Genomic DNA, 27,295 nt, shown 5'->3' with positions numbered 1-27,295 from the left:
GCATTCACATTGTTTACATTTTGTGATTGACATTTGGAATGACAACATTTGGGTATTTGAGTGTTTCAACAAATTTCAGTACACTTATTATGTATATTATAGAGAGACAGATAGATGGATAAGCAGCTAGATAAATAGGTAGATTAATAGATAGATAGACAAATAGATTCATAAATAGATAGAGAGACAGATAGATTAGAAAGACAGATAGATAGATAGATAGATAGATAGATAGATAGATAGATAGATAGATAGATAGATAGATAGATAGATAGATAGATAGAGATGGATAGGTAGATAGATAGGTAGATGGATAGACAGACAGATAGATATGTACAGAGACAGAGAGAGAGGAAGAGGTGGTATAACAGTGATGTGTTAGTAAGAATGAGGGGTTAGCCTTCAGCTGTTCCTCTGCTATAATCATGGTGACATAATCAGTGCACGAACAGGCACCCAGTAAAACAGGATGTTCAGACTACCATGTAATATTAAACTAGATGAGCAGATTACACTGAACTGCCCAGTGCCAACTGAACAGAAGATTCCAGATGTTATAATGACATTACCAGGATATATAGGATGTGACCTTCTGATGTAGTAATTTTACAGGTGGCATGTCATTAAGGAATGACAGCATGGATAAAACAGACAAAAACAACTTGCTGCTTAGGAAAGAATTTGCATTTTTAGAAAAGAGGTATACGCGAGCAGGGAGTAACATTAAAGATGGTGAATGGCTCAGAGAAATTTTTTGTAAGCATTTTTCTAGATGTCGGGTAAGGGAATGTCTTAACTTGCTGGGAAGAAGAGTGGGAATAAAAAGCAATGACATAATTTAAACATATATTTGATAAAAACCAAATAGGTATTGTGGGAATGGAACATGTAAGTAATATATCCATTATATGTTAATGCCAGTTACTCAACTGATAGCTTGCTCACCTCTAATGAACATCAGAAGGTTGTGGGTTCAATTTCTGTACCAGGGACTTAGTTTAATTTTTCTAATACTGACACTGCAGTGCAGCGTAAGAGGTGTGCTTCACATGTGAGTTTGCTGCCCTTTGGATGAGACATTAAACCAAGGTCTCAGCTGCCTGAGTTTATGGAAGCTCTGGTGGATGCAAAAGATCCCATAGTACTAATCAAAAAGAGTAGCAGGTCTTTATATTTTGTTTATATATTTATAGATTGTATATTGTTCACAGATGTCGCCTCACAGTAAGACGCTGTCCGGTTCAACTCTCAGCTTAGAGCGTCTTCTGCGTGGAGACATGCATGAATGGGTGTACCTTCATTGAAGGTTGTGCATCAGGGCTGGTAACTCGGCATGTAAAAATCAACTACCAATCATTAGCAGACCAGAGTTCCGCTGTGGCGACCCCTAACCGGGAAAAGCCGAAAGACACAAACAGTATTGTTCACAGATGTGCACTCTCCTTTACACTTTATATCATAAGTGCATTTCTGTTTTTTTTTTTTTTATTTTCAATATCCAGACTTCATCCACCACCCCCACGCATCCATTAATGACCATTTTTTTCAATTAGACTTATATTAAATGGAACTTCCACTATTCATGTTTTTCACAATTCCCATACAAATGAGAATACTATCATATCCAATTATTAAATATTTATTCTTTTAACCTCTTGATAGTAACAATACAGCACCATATCTGTAGTCACTTCACAAATGCCACACAGAACATTTTTTTCAAAAATTAATTTCCCTACCTTCTTTATCCTCTCAACACCCAAGACCAAATTTTCTAATGTTTCTATCTTCCTACATAAATGACAAAATCTTTCTGTCATAAATTTATATGGCATGTGACTCTTAACTGGGAGCTTATTTAAATTCACCCTTCACAAAATTTTCTGACTCTGTAACAAACCTTTTAATCTCTGCCTTCTCTCCTTCATTGCTCTTTTAATATCTTAATTTCTCACAAGGTTCAACACGATATTATTCTACCATTATTTTTCATACAACCTTTTCTCTCTTTACAGCCCATTTTTTATTGTTTTTCCATAATAAATTCTTACTCTGCCATTCAAATAACTGCTCACCATTTATTTTAGCCATTGTTTTATCTTCCTTTATTTTACCCTAAAACTCTTATATAACAACTAATATAAAACACATATGTACTAATATTGACATACAACCTAACTCCATCATTGCCCCATCACTTCCTCCTTGTCTAAAGACAAGAAAAGGCTCACCTCAAATAATTACACACAGACCGTTTCCTCTTAATAACATTCAGCAACTTAACACATCTAATTAACATAGACTGATCCCAATTTTATACTCTTCAGGACCTTAACTTACACTGTCATTGTTTACCAATATTCTTGCTCAGATTCAAGAAACCCTTTCCTCAACCGTAGGAAGAAGGCTGAGAGCTCAGGCAAGCCCCTGGCTTAACATTGACATGAAACAAAATGAAGCAAAGAAACTGCCTGGAAAATGTAGAAACAAGACCCCTATAACAACATCCTACACCAAGAATTTCTAACCTTAAGTAACTCAACAAGGAGAATAACTAATTGTGCCAAAGCATTGTACCTCGGACAAAGGAAAAAGCAACCAAAACTCCTGTGAAAAGAGCTGAAATATCTCACTGCACAAATTACAACTCCTGGCTCCTACCCAATAATACAACAACAAAATAATCAGGCAATATTAATTAATGATTACAAGAATTTCCTTCTGTCCACTATAAATGACATTACTAACTTCTCTCTTTCCTTGCAAATAACTTTTAGTCAAATATTATACAATTGCACTTACACTGTTACACTCCTGGTGAATATTCTGTGATCTTTCAGTTCTCTGTAGTATCAGTTAAGGACACTAAACCTCTCCTCTCCAAACTAATCAACTCTTATGCTAAATTTACCAAACACTGTTCTACTGTGCTGAAACTTATAGCAGAACATATTACCAAATATATCACTCATATAATTTATTGTTTATAACTGGTAAGGTCCTACCTGCTTTGAAGCATTCTGCAAATAAACCCCGGCAAAATTTCAATCACCCTCAGAACCAAAAGAATGCAGACACATTTTTAAGCTTTGTTCCCTAACAAAAATATTTGAAACATACTGAATAAACAGCTCTTTAAACACATTAACAATTGTGACCTGCCCTGTGATCAGTAGCATTGCTTCAGAAATTCATGTCAGCCCTATTGTCAAACATCAACACTATTTACAGTAGCATAAATTAATGACTTGTAGTGATAGACATATTTGTTAACCTAAATAGAGCATTTGGTACTGTCAGCCACTGCCTACTTCTGCAATAACTTAAAACATTAAATTTTAGTGATAATACAACCTGGTTCTATAACTATCTTAGAGACAGAACATTTAAACTTTTCTCCAATCATACCATCTCAGATACTGCAGCCCTCAATGCTGGCAGTCCTTGAGGCTCTAGTTAAGGCCCCCAGCTATTATCACTCTTTGTCAGTGGCATCTCTAGACCTAAAACGGCATAACATTACAATGAATGCTGATGATGGCATGCTTCTACTTAAAAGGAGCTTTTCTCCCCGGGCTTCTGCTAAAAATGGATATTATGCAGTCAGACTTTCCTAGTAAACAAAGACAAATACTTGATGCCAGTAAAACAAATCAATCGCTCCAAGCTAATCTGCAAACAAAATTCTCAGCCCTCTGTACTTGGCTTCAGGCTAGTAGATTACTAGTCAGCTCTGCCAACGCCAGTGTCATGCTGTTTTCATCTACAAAAAAACTTCAATCCCTACCAAAATTGCTACTTAATGACTTAAAAGACAATTCTATTCCCAACACAAAACAATAATAATGCAAGGTCTAACACTGCCCCCCTTAACTTTTATAATCATACAGAGAAAATCACTGCCAAAGCTTTTTCTCAGTTAAAACTATGTTATTGAATATCCCAACTCCTACCCCTTGAATCACATAAAGGTATAGCAAACATGTATTAATCCCCAAACTTGAATATGCATTGCCTCTATTCAGTCTGCACTTAGCCTACAACTTTCAAAAACTATAGTCCACTGAAGTAAAATATGTAAATTTGTACTTCTTGCTGACCAAAGGACACATCTTTGTGAAGTACTACAAGCTGTCCACTGGCTCCCAGTACCAAGCAGTGCCACTATGCTACAAGGGACACCTAGATTTAGAATTTTTGCAATGGGGTAATGTTCCCCCATTAATGAAAACTCCATCTGAGAGACCAAAATAACATACTTAGAAGCAGTAAAGATGACATTCCGACACTCTAAGCCAAGATTATGCAAGGCATAATTAAAAATAAAACTGCTGATGAACAAGACCTGTTCTTTGGAACCACCTAATAGAAGAAGTAAAGACTAACCATGTATTAGGAACTTTCAAAAAACAGTAAAATAAACTCTTTTTGAAGAGGCCAAATGTTCATGCTTTCATGGTACCAGCTAAGATATGATGCATCAGAACCGAAAACTCATTCACTACTTGAATCTAATGTTCCTAGCATTTGATAACAGTACCTCCTTATATAGTGCGTATACAAACTGCTTGATTTCTCTTGTTCATAGCGGATATATATTAAATTATTTCCACTGTATATAGTATGCATATCTCATATAACTGCTGCTTGTTGCAGTTTATAATAATAGCTTAATCTTTGAACCCAAACTACATAACTATTTATAACCTCTGTAAACTGACTTATGAATGATCTCATCTTATATACTTATTTTTCTCTGTATCAAGGTTGTGGCGGAAAATGGTCAGTAGACCAGCCCACTTTCCCAGTGAACAAATTGAAAATAAAATAAAATAAATAAGTTTGTGCATAATATTTACTAATATGATTCTAGGCTGTTCGGTCATCCTTAAAATTCAAAATAAATGTAATGAAACCACATGCACAACTGGATTAATTAACCCCAAACCACCTTTTTCCTTATTAACATATATAAAATTCCCCTTTTAACTGGCTGTAACCTGGAACCCTATATAAATGGAAAATTATCTGTAAAACTTATTTTATTTTCTAGTAGGAAACATGAACACCACAGCCAAATGCTCTAACTTCCCTAATATAACTTTATTAATTAGATGTACTTTCTTCCTAAAAGACAGCTTAAATGTTTTCCATTAACCAGCAACATATTAAATGTATTTCAACACTTTCTCCTATGTTCCATCACTACCCTATTTCTCCCAAGTCTTATACCTAATATTGAAATTTCTGTCATACAAAAATAAATGTTCCTGTTTTAACCACTTCCCCTGTACCTTTACTCTTTTCCTTACTCATGTGCAGCCCCCACCTTTCCCAATAATATTCTTACCCCTCCAGTACTTTCCTCATCTATATTTTATTTTTTAAACTAGAACAAAATCATAAACTGAATTGCAACTTTGTCTTCTATGAAATATTTTGCATCTTTATATTTCATCTCTATCTTCCAAGTAATAATATTCATTTCAAATAGAACCCCATTCATGGCGTATTCCAATCTATTCCTCCTTCACCTCAACCTCTTGATTTATTTCATCATTCAACAAAATTCTTACCTGACTTTTACTAAAAGCCACAGTTAGTTGCAAAATCATTCCCTTAATTCCATATGCCTACAAAATGACCCTTAATTCAATATGCTCTAAACTATCAAAAGTGTTTGTTAAACTACATACCTCTCAACTGTACAGATTTTCACAGGATGTCCAGATTTTTCCCTCATATTTCTGGTCCATTTTTAATAAAATTGTGTTCTTCTGGCAAATTATTGATAAGTCATTAAAAACCGATGTCGGAAAATAATGACAAACATTTGAGTTTTAGACTTCATACCCTTCAGAAAAGTCACGCTAATGTGAAATCTGTTATTCTATGAGCTTTCTGAGATTGTAAGAGCAATACATAAAAATTGTCCTTATTTTTGGGCCTTTGTACCCCATTATTTATGGCCTTGTCCAGACTTCTCGCTCTAAGAGGTTGCGAGGTATGCTACCCACAACCATTTTTATGTCATTCCCCCAAATTAATATATCATCTACCACCTGTCTTACTAACCATAACACTTCCTGACATTGTTTCCCTTTAATAGTATATAATTCCTTAACAATATACTCCTGCAATACCTTTTCAAGTCTTTTTTAATTACTTTTATTAATATGTTATAGTCAGTATAATCCATTGTTATTGGATGCCAATTCTTCATGTCCTCTTTATCCTCTTTTTCCCCAACTAACTTTATTACACCCTCACACACCTTCATATTTGTATACTGCTCTCTGTTCATTCAGTCCATATAGCCATATCTTCTTCCATGCTTCATTCACATGCTTATGCATTTTATATTCCATGCCATATATTTCTGGGACAGAATCAGCATTGGTCAGTTTTAACACCCAATCCAACTCATGTCTAGTAATACTTTTTTTATAGTTCTTCTAGCTCTTCTTCCTCAAATTGCTTCATTTTCCACTCAGCTTCATCTTTGCTCTCCTCTCAGAAAAAAACATAGGTGCAGGAAGCTGTTAAAGACTGGGGAGGGGGCAGAGGGTGACAGGGGCACTTAGTGAACTAAAAACTGTAATTTTCTTATAACTATTTGCCACCACAACATAGGTTCACTTGGAGGACATTTTAAGCTTAGCCAATTTCCTTTTGGTGCTTGAATTTACATTTTCTGATTGGTCTTAGCTATCCCCATGGCTGATAATTGTATATTAGCCCTAGTGAGAACAACTGTGATCATACCATAGATAGTTTGAGGGGGCCATGTAAGGGATGCAGCATTTAGGAACTGCCCCTATCCATTAGTGGCATGAGCAGAAATCCTGGAGTACATTTTCTATTGCCCATCCTTAGATCCAAGTTGCATTTGAATATGGATGGATTAGCTTTGCTTTATTTTTATGGATAGTCTGTTCCGGAACAGTGGTAGCCTCTGTGATATATATCCATCTCTCCACAATATTCAATTTAGATTCCTGGACTGAGTATTTCTGATGCCATTTGACTCGCTGATGTTCAGTAGGTCCATCTGTATTATGTCAGAGGATGCTTTGTATGCCAAACATGTCACCTCTAAGCACTCTGTGGGATACTGAGTATAATAATAAATATTTGAGGTGGTCCATGCAAGACCTATTGTTTAGGACTTGTATCCTTTTAGTCAAGTATCTCTGAAGTTATTCCAATTGTTGCATGGGGCTGGACAGATACATGCCAAAGTGGGCATTACACAAAATGATTGACATAATGAGAGCTTTATAAAGGGGGACAACAACATCTCTAGATCTAGTCACAATCAATTTGTTTATAAGATGTGCAATATAGACTTTCTTATGACTCTGGGCACATGTTGGTCAAAGGTTAGGTCACTGTACACACAAGTTCCCAAATGTCAAACAACTGGATCAGTTCTCAGAGGGCATTGTCATGATTTTGGCACCAGTTATTATTTGGGACAAACCTTCCTGCATGATGGTTAAGTCATTTGGGGATTCAATAACCTCTCCTAGTTTGCAGTCATCTCAAACTTAGCTGGCCAAAGCTCCTTGGTATTTCCTTTTACTTTTGAGATGTATATGCCAAACTGAAAAAGTCTCAGCACCGAGCCCTGGGGGACTCCATTGGTGACTGGTCTCTTCCCCTGTTTTGATCTCCTGCATCCTGTGAGCCAAGTTGGCAATGCAGCTGGTGATTGATGTAAGTGTTTGCTCCTACATCATTCATCTTTTGTACTACACCTGAGTAGGGGATTGTGTCAAAAGGCTTGGCCAGGTAAAGGTAATGTGGTTTGAACTGTTTTACCTTCATCCATTGCTTTGGTAACAAGAGTAAAGCTTAAAATTTGCCCATGATTTTGAGCCTTTCACACATTCCTCTGGGCTGTTTTCAAACACATTTTTAGGGCCATGCATACATGTATGCATTCCTTGATTCACCTTCCTGATTGTATTAAATTATATTCCTTGTATAATACAGCACACTTGTTAGACTTAAGTTGGAGAGCATTTTAAATGTATTGTTTAAACATTTTCCAGTAGACAATGAAACAAAAATGCATTAACCAATAATGACAAAACTGCCCTGTTCAGAACATTTCCATCATAAAGATCTACTTCCACACACAACTGCATTTTAAATTTATTGTTTGAACATTTTTCCAGTAGGCAATGAAGCAAAATGCATGCAGCAATAATGACAAAATTGCCCTATTCAGAAAATTTCCATGATAGCAGTCTACTTCTACACACAATATATAAATACAGAATCACAGTACAGTGTAAGCCATAGGCATGTTGCAAAGCTTCTTGAACTTATTTTCAATTGGGGGGGGGGGGGGGCAAAAGGCCAAAAACCAGGGACACATTTTAAACATTGCCTGTTTAATTTTGGAAAGTTGCTTGCATAAAATGTGTTACCACCATGCATTTCACTGCCAAGTCTTGAACCCAGAACCTTGTGCACTACAGTCAGAGCAACATACCACTAAGCTAAACCAGCAGTTTCTTGAAAGACAGGAAGACAAACTTAAATGGCTATCATATCATTTAGTGAATTCAGTTCTCACTTCTCATCATAGCTCTCAACCTCTTAGCACAAAAATACAGAACAAAGCCGATAATGGTGGAATACACCCTCAAAATAGGGACACATTTCAAATACTGATTTTATAACCTTAGAAAATTGCTAGAATAAAAGGTTTTGTTTTACCACTCCTGTAAACCAGAGGAATAGAACAAAAATGTGAGGCATAAATTCACAAGTGATGGTGGCTAGGGACTTTAGGCTCTTTTTACCTGTAGCCAAGGTACAGGGTTTGAGCCTGAGTACCTCTAGTCACCAGATGTATCCTGTCGGGGGCATTTTCACATGCACACACACACACAGAGCTAAAACCATCTGGCATATGCAAATTACTTGGGGTTGAAGTCTTCATATCCTTCAGAAAAGGCAGACCAGCACAAAGTTCGTGAGAGGACATTTAAAATATGTCCCTAGTTTTGAGCCTTTGTATCCCCATTACTTTTAGGCTTTGTCCAGATTTCCTGCATTAAGAAGGTGAGCTCAGACACTCTCAGACACTCTCAGACACACACACACACAGAAGACACACAGACACACACGCACACACCTGGCAGCAGCTAAATAAGAGTGTATTCACTCTGATATAATATATGTCTCCCAGCCGAACCATCCGTTCTCTGAGTCCTCCCAGGTGAAATTAAAATCCCGGCAGCAGCTAAAACCATCCGTTCCTGCCCAGAAATATGTGTGATGTCACGTCAGCTAAAGCACGAAAATAATTCAAATGGGACAGTTGGGAGGTATGGATGATCTGCAAAAGTGGGGGGGCTCCCCTCCCCCCCTCGCTCTATGGTTCCGGCACCCATTAGAAAAACCCAGATGTGAAACACCTCATCACTCTATCCATAATCTCAGCTTGTGTATCTTTTTCATTGCCTTCACTATCCATCAGCATTTTGATTAAACTTTCCTTGTCTCGTACTCATGTCACTGAAAAGGAAGAAACTTCTCCCCTACTTCCTTTCAAAAATGCTGCTGTTTCTACAGTTGCAACACAGTTATCTATTTTTATACAATTCCATTTCTTTCTCAAGCAAAAACACATCACCCTTTTCCAGTAACCTGTTAATCCTTTTAACATCTGCTTATATTATTCTTGCCATATCCTTCTCACCTCTCTTCCAACCACCTGTACACTTTTTTCCTTTAAACAGCTGACACCATTTTAGGACTTATCAAACATTTCAATGTAATATGATCTTCCCACAATTGTTCTAATTCTTTTTTTTTCAAAATAATCTTAGAATATTTAAAGGATATACATAATAAAAGAATGCAAACATGTTTAACGTAGAAAAGACAACAACTCAAATAGCAGCATCTCAACGTATTTAGAGTACATACCTAACTGAAATAAACAATTGGGACTATTTGTAATGTGAATACCTCTGTAGGCAAATATTTCCTGCAGTCTTTTTTAATTACCTTTTCTACTTTTATAACTCAGTTATTCCCCCCTACCCAAATGTCTAACTGGTTCCAGAAACATGCAGCTATAGCTCCCCCATAATTCTCTTCTTGTTCCTTCGACACATACAATAATCTATTTCAGTTCTTATCCTTCTTCTGAAATATGCATACTTTCTTTCTTCCGCTATACACAGTTGCCCTGTTGTCAGCAAATCATACATTTTTAATATTATCTGAAACCTTTCTTTTTCTCTCCTTAATATCACTGTTTAAGCCCCCATTATTATTTTAAACCTATTTATCACCACATAGATAGCAGTTTCTTCAATAACTCCTCCGTTTCCCATTGGGGTATGCATAAATATATCTTTTATACATTACCTCTCATTATTACATCTAACACAAATGCCCTTCATGGCACTAATATGATCACATCTTTACATCATCTGTTTTTCCTAATACAGCTATACTTGAGAGTCTATCTATCTATCTATCTATCTATCTATCTATCTATCTATCTATCTATCTATCTATCTATTTCTTCATTTTATCTGTCTTTATTGACTGGGATTGTTTGAATGGCAAAGCCCATTTTCAGTGGAGGCCCACGGATAAAAGCTCCATCAGAAGTGCATATAAGCCACGGTGGTGCAGCAAGAGGTTCTCCCATTCGATTCTCGGCAGGAGTGCCTTCAGTGTGGAGTCTGCATGGTGTTTATATCATGTTACTGTAAGATGAAAATAGTGAATGCTATTTCATCGGCCCCAAAACATCTAAACATAAAAATATCGAACATTCAGAACAGCAATTTTTTCCCATTGAAAAAATTCACTGCTACCGAAACACATACACACAACACAAGCACATCAAACAAACAGTAACCACACACATACACTTAAATTCTTAAATCTAATGCTACACTAAACTAAAGATACACTACTATCTACCCACTTACCTTAACCCAAACCCTAACCCTAAGGTCCGTCACTATCGCACACTCACCTAACCCGCGCCCTAACCCTAACTCACTTAAACTGCCCCAACCCTAAAGTCTGTCACTATCGCACAGATGCCTAACCCACGCCCTAACCCTACCTCACTTAACTTGCCCCTAACCCTAACATACAAACAATCGCACACTTACCTAAACCCAACCCGTAACTTTCCACCACAGTGCTAAGAATAGCGAAGCCACAGAAACGGCTAACCGAATTCTTTCCAGAGGAAAGAATTTGCTGTTCTGCAGCTTTGCTATTCTTAGCTTTCGCTGAATAGTGTTCGATATCAGAACATTCAAAGTTTTAGTACTTTGATGTTATGATATAGACCCGTCTGCATGTCCTCCCAGCAGTTGAGTGACATTAAAGACATGCAGGTAGGTGTGAACATGAATCGGCGTGCCTTCGTTGAAGGTTGGTTGTCAAGCTGGCAACTCGGCACTGTAAAATCCACTACCACTCATGAGCGGACCAGAGTTCCGCTGTGCCGACCCCTAACTGGGAAAAGTTGAAATACTTTTTTTAGAAGTGCATATACAATTGTATGTACATTATACATTTACCATTTCAGAGATACAGTTGTTACACAACAGAACTGCTGAAAGTACTGTTTACAGTGCTTAAAGTGTTTTTGTAACAGAAAATTAGTATCAAGTATATCGCTTTTGAGACTATGAAGTGTTAATTTCACCAGAAATTTGATAGCTTAGATATATTTTCTTAAGACACAAAAACTTTAGCAGTGAGTCACATACTGCGAGTTACTGTAAAATGTGAAATTAAGATTTTTTTTTACTATTGATGAAGAGATGGGAATCAGAAGGAACAGTGGGTATAGCAGAATGCAGGATATGGTAGTAGAGGTATGGGTTTTGTGTATCAGAGCATAACTTCTAGATTAAAGGTAAGACAACACTCTAGGATTAGTCTCGGAAAAGCAGAAAAGCTAGATAAGACAGGAAAATATGCTAAAGAAAAGTAGAAAGACAACTAAGAAGAGAAGATGATAATGAGAAACATGTTTGAAATGAGAGACACACCCTGTGAACATCAAGAACATGACCATGACTGAGTAAAGTACTGACTGAGGAGTATTTTGAAACTAGGGTGTTTTTCAGTCATTTTTATATGTGGAGGGATGGCATTCCAGAGCATGCAGGCAGCTTCCTATTGAAATGTCAGCACCCCAAGTGCCATATACTGACACACAGAAAAAAAAAGATTGAAAATGTAAGAGACGAGCTAATCTCAAGCATCATCTTCTCCTTTAAACATCTTTTTTTGCAGGGTACAAGCTCCCCTGCAACCCCCCTTAAGGGATCCAAGCCCCCTCTACACTCCCAAACTTATATATACTAACTCTGAGATTACCATACCTCAGAGACAAGAGAATATTCTAAGAAAGGGCCATCTTGGAGTTAGTATATGTAAGCCTGTTTTTTGCCCATTCAGTCTCCATGTTTCTGAGCTAATTCTAGTGAGTTCAGACATTTCAAATGGTTACCCTTGGAGACATAACAAGAATATAAAGAGGTCCCCGCTGAGTTGTTAGACTTACTTGTGATTAATAGGACTTTTTGACCTAAAGATCTCTTGTGGAAGACTAAGGAAGTAAAATATTTTATAGCACTGGTCATTTTTCAGGGTAGTAAATTCATTTATGTCTAATAACTAGTTGTGAGTATACTAGGTAGTCATTTAGTTCATTCCAGTTAGGTTCTATATGTGCCATTGGTAGCAAATTTAGTGATCTTTTATAACAGGAGGCAAGCTTGGGTTTAATGGTGCAGTGGTGCAATGGTAGCATTTTCACCATACAGCAGGAGGTTCTCCAGTTCAATTCTTGGCTGGAGTGGGTTCTGTGTGGAGTCTGCATGTCCTCCCTGTGTTCTTCTGGGTACTCTGGTTTCCTTCCATGTTTCAAAGACATGTGTCTGGAGCATTTCTCCCCAGGCCTCTGATGAAAATTGGCTTCATTCCAAGTCAGAATTTCCAGGTAAACAAATGATAAATAAAATATTGTGCTTACATTTGTTAAAATGGGTGAGGCATACAGGAAAGTTGGAAGTAGATAGACTGAGGCTAAACTTCTTCTTGCTCTGCCAGTCAGGTATTGTCTGGCCCTATAAAAGGATATATTCAAAAGTTTAAACTATTTTACTCCCACAACTTTCCATCTTTCTCCTTTCATTCTATATTATAAACCATAACTTAGTAACTGCATTGTGGCCTTGCTTCTTACATCACTAACAGACATAAGACTTCTTAGATTATTTTTACACTGTTTGCATTAACCTGTAAAATCTTGGCATTTCTCTTTCCCTTTTTTTTCATAACCTTACATGGGAGTTTTTTTTTCCTTTTTCATCTTAACTCTTTCTATAATAGAATTATTTTTATATATACCCCTTTGTCTTGCTCCATTTCTCCTTCAGACTCATCTTTTGAAGCTAATGCCTCAAACATGTTTTAACAGTAAAATCTTTCTCTTGTAACTCCACCTGCACCTCTTCTAATCCTTCTTTTGTCACTTTGTCTCCCCTTCAGTATTACCATTCTCTGTCCCTTCCTCAGCTAACTCTCCTGCAACATCAGAAGCATTATTTCCCCCTTCCCCTTTCTTTCTCCTCAGTTCCATTCCTCTCTTTACAATCAAACCAAAAACACCCATACTTTTTTTTTTACATTTTGTGCACTCCATCTTACAATACTGAATAGTATGTCCCTTTTTCAACACATTACAGACACCACCTTGTATCACATTCATTCATTAATTAATTAATTTATTTATTTTATTGACATTTGTTAACCGGGTTGGTCCAACTGGGCCAGGAGCCCATTTTCAGTGGAGATCTGAGGAGAAAAACTCTCATTACATACAGATTAAGTATACGTAATAGTTTAACATGCATAAAAAGTACAGTGTACAATTTAAAAACAATCCATTAAATTGGCAAAAACATTACAAGTTCACTTAAATTCAGAGATTTCAGACGAAATACACACATATATATATATATATATATATATATATATATATATATATATATATATATTATACTGCAGTATGTACTACAGAGTAGAATTGGGGTTAGGTAAGGTCATAGCAAGTGCAACATTTTGTCCTCATAAAGTGAAGTTTGAGTTCTTTCTTAAATTGTAAAGGGTATGTTATGGAGTGTAAATTGGGATGGGAGGTTATTCCATGCCTGGGATAGGGTTGATTTATAAAGTAATCTACCAACAGATTTTTTTGGGTGGTAGATGTCGAGGAGTTGTTGGTTAGAGGTACGAATTGTGCAAGTTGGTGTATAGGTGGAAACCAAGGAGGACAGGGCAGGGCAGGTTGATGGTTTACACAATATGGAGTGGATAATTTGAAACTGAGATAGAAGAAGTTGTTGTGGAAGTTCTAGCCATTGTAGTGAGTTGAGTGAGAGGTAGTGGTGTGAGTTGTGTGGGGAGTTTGTGATGAATCTTTCTATTTTGTGGTATGTTTGTTGGAGTTTGGCCAGGGTAGTTGTTTGAATATTAGTTACAATAGGGGTGACATACAGAAGGGAGGGGAGAAGAAGAGCCTGTGATAGGGACAGTCTGGCATCATAGGTCAGGAATCTACGGTGTTGGCAGAGCATACCTAGCCTTTGGTGAGTTTTCTTTATATTTTGTAGAATGTGTAGGTTAAATTTAAGTTTGTCGTCAATGATGGCTCCTAGAAGTTTTGTGTGGGAGTCAGGTTGAATGGTGGTGTTATTGGAGGATGAGATAAGAAAGTTCGATTTTAGGTGAGAGAGTGTCCATGGGAAGAATAACAGAAGTTTGGTTTTCTTAGGGTTTAGGATATGTAGATTTTCAGCTAGCCATTTTTCCACAGATAGAAAGGTGTCCTGGGTGAGTGTGTGAAGGTCAGAGATTTTGGTGGAAGTGCAGATGAGAGTTGAATCATCAGTATGTTGGACTAGTAATGATAGTTTGCAGGAGGTATATAGTTAATTTGTAAACATGTTGTAGAGGAGGGGACCCAAGATGGAGCCTTGAGGCACCCCAGTAGTTACAGGGAGGTAGGGTGAGCAAGAGGAGAGCCAATGAACAGATTGCTCTGTCAGACAGATAACTAGAGAAGAAGGCTAGGGTGGAGGGAGTTAGACTGAGGTTAGAAAGTTTAGTCAGAAGTAAAGGGTGAGAGACAGTGTCGAAGGCTTTTGAGAGGTCAAGGAAGAGGCTGGATACTAGGAGGTTTTTGTCTCAAGCTTCAGCTATTGTGTGTGTGAATGACAGGAGAGCTGTAGAGGGGCTGTGGTTAGGGCGGAAACCATGTTGGGAGGGTGTGAGGAGGTTATGTTGGAGGAGATAGTTAAGGCGTTGAGAGTGAACACATTTTTCTATGAGTTTGGAGACAGGAGAGAGGATGGCAATTGAGTGAAAGTTTGATGGGTCTGTAGAGTTTCCTCCTTTATGCAATATGGTAGTGAAGAAGGATTTCCAAATATCTGGTACTGTAGATTTCCGGATAGATCTATTAATTAAGATAGATACTGGATAAGCAATGGATTCAGCAGCTAATTTGAGGAAAGTGGGTGGTAGGTTGTCAGAGAAGGGAGAGCAAGGTTTTAGTTTTAGAAGGAGTGACTTTATATTTGAGGTTGGGACTGGTTTTAAGGAGAAGAGATTACTGTTTAGAGGCTTGGGAGGGACATAGGTGGTGTTTGAGTTGTGGTTTGAGGGAGTATGTTTTTGGACAGCTTTGATAAAGTGTCTATTGAGAAACATAGCAGTTTCTAGTGGGCTATTGTTTGGGTAAGGAGAGGGGTTTGAGGGGGACCCTGGATTGAGGATTTTCTTTAAGGTGGACCAGAATTTCTGTAGGTGTGTTTTACAGTTATTCTGGGGAGAGTTATTATAAGATTTTTTTGTCCTTACAGACATATCTTTTGACAAGATTCTGACATTCTTTGTATTTGAGAAGAAGGGAAGGTTGTTTAGTCTTAGTCCAGGCTTTCCAAGTATTGTCATGGTTTTGCATGAGTGATTTAGTTTCCTTAGAGAGCCAGGGGGTAAGGTTAGATTTGATTCTAATACGTCTTATAGGGGCTAGGGAGTTGAGAATATCAAGGAATATGCTATTAAATTTGTGAACAGCATCATTCAGAGGTAGGTGTTTAAGGATGGACCAATTGATATTAAAGAGGATAGAGTTGAATTGGATAGTATTAAAGTTATGTAAGCTATTACAGTCTCTGTAAGAGTGGGATTTGATTGCCTGTGAAGAGTGGTGTAGTATGCTAGTAGGAAGATGGTCACTCAAAGAGTTTGGTAAGGTAGTTGGATTGTGGTAAAGCTTGGGAGAGTTAGTGAGAATCCAGTCGATGGTTGAAAAGGAAAAGGTGTTATTGTGTAGGTAAGTAAGGGATAATATCAGTTGGTGGAATCCATAAAGGTTGATGCAGGTCAGTGGGGAGTTAGTGGAAAGTTTGGACCAGTCTATGTTAACGTCACCTAAGATGATAGTTTCATAGGGTATGTTGAGAGAGAACCAAGACAGGATGGATTCTAGGATTAGAATATTATTTCCAGGGGGAATATAAATGGAGGCAATGGCAAATGTCTTATGAGGATGGCAATTGAGGATAATGAGTTCAGCTGGGTGAAAATCAGGAGTAGGTGTGGTGATGGTGAAGAGGTTAAGGCTGTTTGAATGGAGAATGCCAACACCACCCGTTTTATTGATTCTATCAGAGCGATAGATGTTGTAACCAGGTGGCAGTATTTCTTTGTTAGTTATGTGTGGTTTTAGCCAGGTTTCTGACAGGGCTAGGATATGTGGGGTGTTCTGAGCTATCCAAGCATGTAGCTCAGTGATTTTGTTTGTGAGGCTACGTATATTCAGTACATAGATAGAAAGGTGTTTGTACTGTGAGGTTTGATTTAAGGGAGGTTGAGCAGGGAGTGGGTGGTGGGATGATGTAGGGGTGGAAGGGCTGTTTGTGGCTGTAGGGTTAAGGGTATGGGGGGGTGGACCTGGATTAGGATGAATATCACCAGCAAGTAGTAATTTGCTGGGGACTGTGGTAGGGCATGTTACTGAGAAAATCTGGTAGTGGAGTTTAGGCTTGGGTTTATAGAAGAGGGGGTAGATGTCAAGTAGAATGAGTTTGTGATAGCAGTGAAAGGTGAGGTTGAAGAGAGATGGGGAGATTAAGTTGGGGTGGGAAGGAGAGAAAGGTTTGAAGGTAGATGTGGTAGGAGAGTTTAGAAAAGGTTGGGAAAGGTCTACATGATAGCAGGTTAGATTTGCGAGTAGAGTTAGGATTGGTAAAGAGAGGAATAGAAGAAGCATGTTAAGTTAGGTTTTGAGTATAAGAGGGATTTTGATTTACAAATTGGTTGGGTGTGGATGAAGTAAAAGAAGTAGTGATGTTGTAAGAGGTGGGAAGTGTGAGCAGGAAGGAGAGGTGTTAGTGGTTAGATAATGTGAAGAAGGGGAGGGATTAGAGGCAGACAGGAGGTAGGAAGTGTGAGCAGGAAGGAGAGGTGTTAGTGGTTAGATAATATGAGGAAGGGGAGGGATTAGAGGCAGACGGGAAGTGGATTGTGAATGGATGATATGGACAGGAAAGGGAGGGACAGGTTATTATAAATGTAATTGTTATGGGGTAGGTGGGAATGGGAGTAGGGTAGGGGAGCGAAGTGAGGGACGGAACGGAGCGGGGCACACCAGCACGACCTGCAGAACCCAAGAAAAACTAACAGAAAAGCTTGCAGGTGAAGTGTAAGAGGATCCAGAGGCGTCTGGAGGAGGAGAATAGAAAGCAGTCACAGGGGAGAGAGACTGGAACAAGATAGATTACAGGGAGAAGGAAAATAGCCACAGGAATAAAAAACAGTAGCAGGGGTCAGCAGGATAAAGTAGTGCAGAAATGGCAGGCTAAGGAGAGAGGTGGATAGAGATTAGGAGCATAGAGAAATAGGAGCTCTAAAGAGCAAGAAATTCTTGTTAAAGGTGGGGGAGGGAGAACAGCAGAGCAGGTAGAAGATGAAAAACTAAGGAGTGACCCAATGATGTGCAGGAGGCAGATATCAGGGCAATAAAACATGGAATACAAAAACAGTGTTTGTAAGGTACAGAAAGAGAGGCATTAATAGAACATACTCTCAGGTATTATATCCGGAACAAATAGAGAGAGGCAGTCTTCAATATTGGGTCCTGGGTACTGTTAGCTTCCAGCAGGGTAAGCCAGAGAACTTGAAGGGAATCTGTCCTAACCTATAAACAAAAGGAGAGAGAGAGAGTGAGGCACTATTAAACCTAGAGAGTGAAGGCAGGCAGGAATTTGTGTGTGTAAGAAGGGGGAGAAGTTTGAATATGGGAGTGCGTGGGGTGTGTAGGTTGGAGCGTGGGGCTGTTACAGATTAGTGGGTAGCATGCACGTGAGGCCTAGGTAAAGTATTGATTAGCAGGAGAAAAATACGTAGGGGAGACGTTTGTGCAACAGTATAACGAAAGACATTTAAATGCAGTTCAAAATGCAATGCAATCAATAAGCCTTTTCAAAAGAACATAAATAGTGGTGCAATAACAGATTGCCTATAATCAAGACACATTACACTGGGCAGCAGATGCTAAATAACAAACAACACCAATCAGTAGAATGTCTAGAGGTTATATACAGCCAAGAGAATAAATAGGAGGACAAATTAACAGCTGTTCAAGTAATGGAAGCTATACATGTAGACAGACATTGGAGCAGCAGTTCATTTTAAAAATGGCAGCTATGTACAGAGAATAGAAGCATTAATAACACACATGTGTTCATGTTTGGCCAAAAAATGTCAGTAATAAAGCTAACTAATTACAACTAAGTGACACGTAACACTTTATCTAGCTCCATACACAAGTGAAATGGTGAGTAAAGAAAAAAACAGAGCTACCGCATGGTAGTGTAATATCCTATTCTAAATACAGGAAAAACGGTACTTACGTATTATCGCAACCAGATTTTTGTGCTAATGCTGGTTGCTTCTGTTTAGGTCAAATAGTAGCACTGCAGTGTTATGAAGGTTAGAGACATGTGTTCTGTAATGTTTTTGTACTTTTAGGAAGGTTTATCATTGAAACAGCTCATAAGATAAGGTTCAAAAACAGGTTTCCCCTTTTACCGCCAGCATCTCCTGTCAGTTAAGCAAGTCCCATTCTACTGCGAATGTGTTCCTTCCACATGCTGTAGTCGGTGAAGAAGGAAATCTCTGTTTTCAAACCTGTATTATTTATCAGCCGTTTCAATGATGAAGCTACCTAAGTCCACCAAACCTGTTTCTAACATTCATAATACTGGCGTACATGATCCAAAAAAAAAAAAAAACAAAAAGGTAAAGCAGAAGAAGTAGTAGTCCTTCACCAAAAGGAACTGCAGTACAAAGTAATCCATTCCACAGATTGTACGCTAACTCCTGCATTCCTTTCAGCCCAACACACGTACACACACGCAACCACTGCAATTGCTGAATTCAATGCTGGACGTCTTTAAAGGACGCTACCCACACACCTCAAAATTATGTCTTACTAGTTTTTTTAAAACCCCTACCGATATCCCCAACAGACCTTCTGCCAGTCTACCCTTCGATCTCACACTTCAGTGAGGCCATTTCAGTGAAAGTGAAGAAAGTAAAAGAGGTCGTAAAATCTGGTTGCGATAATACGCAAGTACCGGAAAAACTAACTTAATTGGCAATGCATTTTAGTTTTATGCAGTCATTAGGTCACTACAGGGCAAAGAAAGCAGATAAACAGTTTAGTTTGTCAAGCCCAGCAACAAGGCAGAGAAACGCTGATAGCAGTATTACAAAAGGACACCAATCAGCCACGGTGGGCCAGAGTTTGGAGTACTACAGCATACACCCCTTCACAAAAATAAAAGCCATTACAGACTGGCTACAAGGCAGGGGAAGCTGATAACATTTAAAATAAGGACACCAATCAGCCACATGAAGCCAGATTTTGGAGTACTACAGCTTACACCCCTTCCCAAAACTAAAATCATTGAAGGTTGGCCAAAAAGGCATTTGGACAATGCAGGCAGCATTCAAATGTTAGGCAGCAAACATAGTTGCTAGTATAGCATTTAAACCACTAAACTTAATGCGACTGCTGAGGTTTGAAAGTGAAAGCTAAGTTATTGCAACCGCTGTAGTCTGAAAAAGAACCCAGTTTCCTGCACAAGTTTAAGCTAAGGCATTATTCATGTTGTTAGCAGATATTAGCAGTTAGTTAACAAGGAAGCCTGTATGCATCACCAAGTAACATCTAATGCCGTGTTTAAAATGCTCTAAGGTACTATGTCTGCTGTAGTCTGAAAATGTACTCAGTTCACTTAAGATGAGTTTAAGCTAAATCTAAGTATCCATGCAGTAACCAGATATAAACCATTAAACAACAAGTAGAACAATATGGCTCTACAGCTCTGCAGTAAATGTAACACTTTCGCGTTCAAAAGCTAGGTCAGCGCTCAATCCAAGATCACAATGCAGAAAAGCTTACCGGATGATGGCCAGCTGCATTCCAGGGGTACTTGTCCAGGGCAAGGGACAGAGAAACAAAGATGGTGAGAAAAGAGCACACATAGGGCTTTAGAGGCCACAAAGCATTATGAGAAACTGCATAGCAAGATGCCAGTAGGGGGAGGTGGGGAAGGAGCAGGAAAGATGTAAAACTATGGTATATAAAGCACTATACAGGATGAATGGAGGGAGTAGAGGAGGAATTAGAGATCAGACAAAGGAAATAAAATGTGCCACAGTACAAAGACACAAGTAGGAATGCATGCAAAGGCAAGTGATATGGGAGGGTGAAAAATACCCCAAGGGGGGAGAAAGTAGAACACAGGACAGTGAATAGAATGCAGCAACCACAGACAATAGGCTGCGTAAAAGGGGGAGGAGGTCAGCATGAGGGAGTGAAAGCAGCACCGGGAAAAGGCATTACATCAATATAAGGGTAGAGATAAGGTATGTGTCCCACCAGGAGGAGCTGCAGAACCCAAGAAAAGCTATCAGGAGAGCTTGCAGGTGAAGTTTAAGAGGAGCCAGGGGTGTCTGGAGGAGGACAATAGAAAGCAGGCACAGGGGAGAGAGACTGAAACAGGATAGAGTGCAGGGAGAAGGAAAATAGCCACAGGAATAAAAAACAGTAGCAGAGGTCAGCAGGATAAAGTAGTGCATAAATGGCAGACTAAGGAGAGAGGTAGGTAGAGATTAGGAGCATAGAGAAATAGGAGCTCTAAAGAGCAAGAAATGAGTATTATCCTAACAAAGATAACAGGTTTTTGGTTGTCCCAGTATTTTAATACATCCCTGCAGCTTACAATAAGGACAACAGTAGGCAAACGCAAAACGTTTTCATTATCAACTTTCAAAAATGGATTTATACTCCCATCCCTCATTCCAAACATTTCTTATCATCTTTTGTCTTTTTAACATTTTCACTTCTGTGCATTTTTCCAATTAAAATAACTTTCAACATCTTGTTCATTGCTTCATGAGATGTAAACTCTATATAAACTTTCTGCAGTCTCTGCCCTGTAAAAATAAAACTAATTTCAGAGATGCTCATTCTTTTAGTTTTCATATCAATTAAAACATTTTTGTTACAGATTTATAGTCTCGAAAGCCAGTTCACAAAGTGTTTCTTTTCTCAAATGAATGAAAGATTGCACATCAGTCACTATAAATTCCATTGGAATAATATTTATAACAGTATGTTTTTTAGCTTGTTATCCTCACTACAGGTCTAGGCAATATTGTCCAAGATGTCTATTTTTTGTGCGTGTCTGCGTGCGTGTGCGTGCGAGTGCATGCGTGTGTGCATGCGTGCATACGTGTGTGTGTGTGTGTGTGTGTGTGTGTGTGTGTGTGTGTGTGTGTGTGTGTGTGTGTGTGTGTGTGTGTGTGTGTGTGTCCAGCAGTCTCAGTTTTCACGCAGAAAGAGGTACATAGTCTAGTGGATGTAAAAAATAAAAACAGATTCAGTAATTTGTTTAGGCAAGTAAGATTATGGAGGAAAATGAATAGCAAGAAATAAAGCAACAATGATTACCTGCTTTGGGAGTTGGTGTTTCTGTGTAGGTTATGTGCCTCCTGGATAGCGTATTCTGCAGTCCATGTAACATTTCATAGTGGGAAATGAGCTACAGCAAATCAACATTTCAAAAGTGCCGGGGATATAACATGAAGCATCCTTCATTTACTAGAGTCATCATAACAAGTTATGGCACAGAACTGACTGCTACAAAACTTCTGAACACGAACATGTTGTGCAGCTTGTTTTATCAGCTAACAAACATTTAAGTCTTAGTGGGCATGAACCTTCTACAGACACAAAATATCCTGGTGAAGCTTTAAAGAAGAAGTGGTTGAATATACTAGAAATGTCTTAGAAATAATGTTGCTGAGGCCAGAAAAAAAGCTAGGTATTGGGGCTAAAATGTGAAGGATTAAATCAGAGCTAGAATTTTTGGGGAAATGATGAGAAGAAGAGAAAAAGAATTTAAGCAAATTCTTTAGGGAGAAATTGATAGGAAATATAGATGAAAATAAAGAGCATGGAAACTAATACTTTTGTATAAATTCTAGGAGGCTAGGAGCACTAGTGGTCATATTTAGGCAACAGGTGGTAGAAAGGCGTGGACATAAGGTGAAATAGTGGACAACAGAATAAGAGGTGTGAAAATTACTGAAGAATTTAAAGGAGGTCAAGAGGCAGACAATGTTATATGAACATTAGTGACAGTGCAAGATGTCCAACTGCAATCACAGGAATCAAGGTTGATTCTGTTAGATGCTGAAAAGCCATCCAATAGGGTTAGGTAGAACTTTCTTTTTGATTTAATGGGAAGATGAAAGTTACCTAGAAATATAAACAATGTGCTACAGAATATCTATGAAAGGGGCAGATGCAAGAGTAAATATGACAACATAGCTGTCAGAGAAGTCTGATTTGGAGACAGGGTTAGTTAGCAGTATAGCAGAAATAATAGAAACTATGAAGAAACCCCGAGAGAAGGATTTACATCTGAGAATAATGCCATTAACATGGGGAAGAATATACCAATTATTCAAGTATGTGACTATATCTAGCAGTTACCAAAGTTTTGTAAGGAAATGTCTATACAGATATTTCTATACCCAGTTTAGATTGCAAACAGAGTTCCAGATGATTATTAAACATTGGAGGTGTAAAGAAGATCAAAGGAGAACACGGGCACATATGTGGTAGGGTGTGAAAAGTTTATTGTAGTGAGAGATTGTAACAGTTAATAAAAGAAGTTATAAAATCACAATTAGTAAAAAGTAAGCAATTATATATATATATATATATATATATATATATATATATATATATATTTTTTTCACAGACTGAGTAGGTATCTAGGAAATATTAGGGATTTATTTGGATAGTTTTGTTGCTAGCCAAAAAAGCAATCACAAAAACATGGAAACAGTAAGAGTCATAGAAAGTAGAGGAACTGCAAAAACTAGTTACAGCATTAGCAAAGCAGGGGGAGAGCTGTATGGGGAACTTGCTGTGATCTAAGTGAGAAAGAGGAGCAGCAATATAAAAGGAGGAGAGAACCAAAAGTAAAAGAAGGAATTGGATAAGGAATAACATGGATGACAGTGTAGGACCAAGAAAAAGGGGAGCAAAATAAAAAATGAGGGCGTAAGAAAGGGGAAGAAAAATGTATATAGTTAGGGATAGGTATAGTGTCAATGAGATAAAGTCTTGGTAAGTCTACGTACTTTTGAAAGTTATTATTTAAGCAATCTAATGGCTAGAAGAATGGTGTAGAGTAAATGGAAAAACATAATGTGAACCATGGTTATAGGCTGAAGCAGCTGTACAACCAAGGGAATACACTGGAAGACGTAATGAGTCTATCACACTGGATTCAAACACCTGGGACAGACTTAGGATAGCATGCAAGTGAGATTCATAAAACATATTGGTAGGTGTGTTAATGTAAAAAGCAGAAAGTAAGCTTGTGTATTTGCTGTGTTGTCTAAATCATTATTGTGGGGGAGGGCTGATTGTTGCAAACCTACTATACTAAAAAATGTGAAAGAACCAAGGTTAGAATTCCCTAGTAATGGACTGAGTCCAGATGTTATTTAGAGATCAGAAATTGGACTTGTAGGTTAGCAGTAAGAATGGGTTAGCCATTAGGGAAGCTATGATATGCACTAGAATGGGGACTGCACAAAGGAGGTAAGAATTCTCTTCAGTTTTTGATTTGTGATAAAGTTGCTTAGTCTTAAAAAAAAAAAAAAAATATATATATATATATATATATATATATATATATACACACACACACACACACACACACACACATATATATATATATATATATATATATATATATATTTATTAGATATAAATATAAATAAATAGAGATATCCTAGTGATGCTGAAGACATGGACGGCCATGTAATCAAGCAATTAATGACATGGGAATGTGGAACTGAGTGTAAGAAGCATGTACTGCATTTGTCTAAAGATCAGCCTGCCAGAACAATTTGAAATGAGGAAAAAACTCCTGAGCATATGGGAGCATCAGAGAGTCATGGTTATGTTGTAAAGATACCTTTTTCCTATAGATGCATGTGGATCATGGGAGGGGGAAGGTTGAATTTATTTGTCACTTATTTAAATGTCTACACTTGCTATCAATATGGTAAACAGACACATGCTAGAAAAGGATGTTTGCTCGAGGAGAAAAATCAATGTGCAATATAATAATTTATTTTTGTGCAGATTTATCATTTTGAGATATGAATTGTTGTTTCATGGTTAACACTAGAAAACAAATGTATCACAATCCAAAAATATTCATTCAAATTAAGTCTAAAAGCTACATGATAAAAATGTCCAACATTTGATAGTAGACTCACTCATATAACGCAAAAAGATTTACTATAAAGACAAAATAACATTTTGGCCAAAATCATTCATTAGCTTCAATACATTGAAATGAAATAAAAAACAACCGATTACCAATTCAATAAATTAAACCTGTCAATGTGATTGGATTTTGAAAAATAAGTAACATCCCATACCTGCACCATTATTCAATGAGCTTTGTTTTTTACATAGAAATGGTTTAATACGAAATTATTTAACCTCTTCTCTTCTAAGACTATCACTGAATCCCCTCTCAACAACACCTTGTCTCTGTATCCACCCTGTATTAATTCATCTTCATAATCAACAACCTGAAACCAAAACCCATTAGGCTTATCTCTGTCAGAGGTACTTCCTTTATGAGAAGCATTCATTTAAGCAATCTGTTTATCTTCCATTTGGGTGGTATTGGGGTAATGATTAAAGTGTTCACCTCCCAAATGCAAGGTGCAGTGTTTGATTATGACCTCTGATTATTTGTTAGGTTTGATATTGTCTGAAGACTGACTGCCTCATGCAAATCTATGTTCATTGTTTACTTGTTTCAAACTGTGGCTAGTTTTACCAATGTAGAAACAGTCATAGATACATGTGGTTAAATGTGCAATAGTATTTTTTTTCTATTCTGTAATTCCCTGCATCATCTATCGACATAAACTTCTTTTTTCCTAAGCTGAGGCTACTATTTTATAGGTCAGATATTAGGCAACATAATTTTACATGAAGTCCTGAGATTTGTGAAGAAACTGGTATATAAAATTACTCTGACTGAACAGAAACCTTCTAAGAAAAAATAGGTAAAAAGGTTTTAATATAACATTTTTCCTTCCTGGAGCTGACCAGTAGCTGCCACCAGCTCTTTTCCTTCTTCAGTGAGTCTACTGGACCAGCCTTAGCCTCCTCCGAGTTAATCACAACCAATGTCCAGGGTGGGTGAGGAGATTGAGGAGATTGAGGATAATGATGCCTTGTCACACTTCTGCCAGGGAGTGTGCCCTAATGTCTGCCTCCTAGTGGCAGCTTTCCCAGCTGTGTGATCACTGTTCTCAGGAGGTACATGCTTGCTCTCACTCTTTCATCCTTCAAAGTAAGTGCCTCACCACTCATACAGCAGAGGACTGACCAGGCTCATATAATGCATATTGCAGCAAGCATAGGCTACCAAATCTTTTCCCAGGATAGGCAAGCCAACATCAGCTGCAAACTCCCATCATCCCCTTGCAACCCTGCCAGATCCCATGCAATTAACAGAACACTGGTTGTCTAGGCCACTAGTACCATGGGGTCACTGTAAAACATTTTACTATTTTAGCATATATCTGCAGTTAAAGAAATGTGTGTAGACTTTCATATTTTAGTTTATGTATGCAACACTCACATTATGATTTCCCAGATATGGTTTTCAAAGTGAACAATCCAATATCTTAGGGAAAACAAATAAAATAATCAAAGCGATCATCAAATTGCTGGCTAATTCTTGAAATTGTGACCAACATAGTGATCCACTGTTTATATTTTTATTCCTTAATTATCACACATAGGTTCATAGATAGGTTCATAGGTGTATGCTAGGCTAATGACCACTGCAGCCCTTATAAGCACAGCTGTGCAAACCAAATGTGACCCACACATTTCATTTATATAGGGAGTGATTTACTGCTTGCCTTTATCTATCAGAGACATAGGAGCCAGAGCAGGGGTGAATTTCCAGTTACCCGTCCATTGGTCCAAGTTATGATTAAATAGGGATAGGGAGGAATTCTGCTTCACGTGAATGGGAATTCTCTGAGAAAAACATGTCTTTCCAACATGTCCTAATTATTTCACAAACAAAATTTAGGTCTTTTAATCTAGTAGTTCTGATGCTCTTTGTTTTGTGGATGTACAAAAGGGATATCAAAACAGGGTCCAGGGATGCCTTGTATGACAGACAAAGATCACCTCTCAGAAGTCTGTATGATAATGAGTAAATTTGAGGCACTCAACATAGGACATTGTGTTTACTCTCGGTATTCTTGTTGTAAGGAACCTTTGGGGATGTTCCAGCTGCTGCATGTGTCTGGTCAGGTACATACCAAAGGGGGCATTATATGCTATGATGGGTCTGATGAGGACTGAGTGCAGTGGTATGATGACTTCTCTCGATGCAGATGCCATGCACTTATTTATAGTTTGAGTAACATAGAAGGATTCTCACTAGCTTGGACACATGTTGCTCAAAGGCTAGGTTATTTTCTACAACAGTTCGCAGATCCCTGACTAGTGAATCAACTTTTAAGGGTGTTTTATTGATGATATAGCTACCCAGGATGGCAGGGCTTTCCAAAA

The sequence above is a fragment of the Protopterus annectens genome, chromosome 1.part0 (genome assembly GCF_019279795.1).
Source record: "Protopterus annectens isolate FY-2018-M chromosome 1.part0, PAN1.0, whole genome shotgun sequence".
Classification (NCBI taxonomy): domain Eukaryota; kingdom Metazoa; phylum Chordata; order Ceratodontiformes; family Protopteridae; genus Protopterus; species Protopterus annectens.
The sequence above is the reverse complement of the archived record's forward strand: the minus strand, read 5'-3'. Positions refer to the sequence as shown.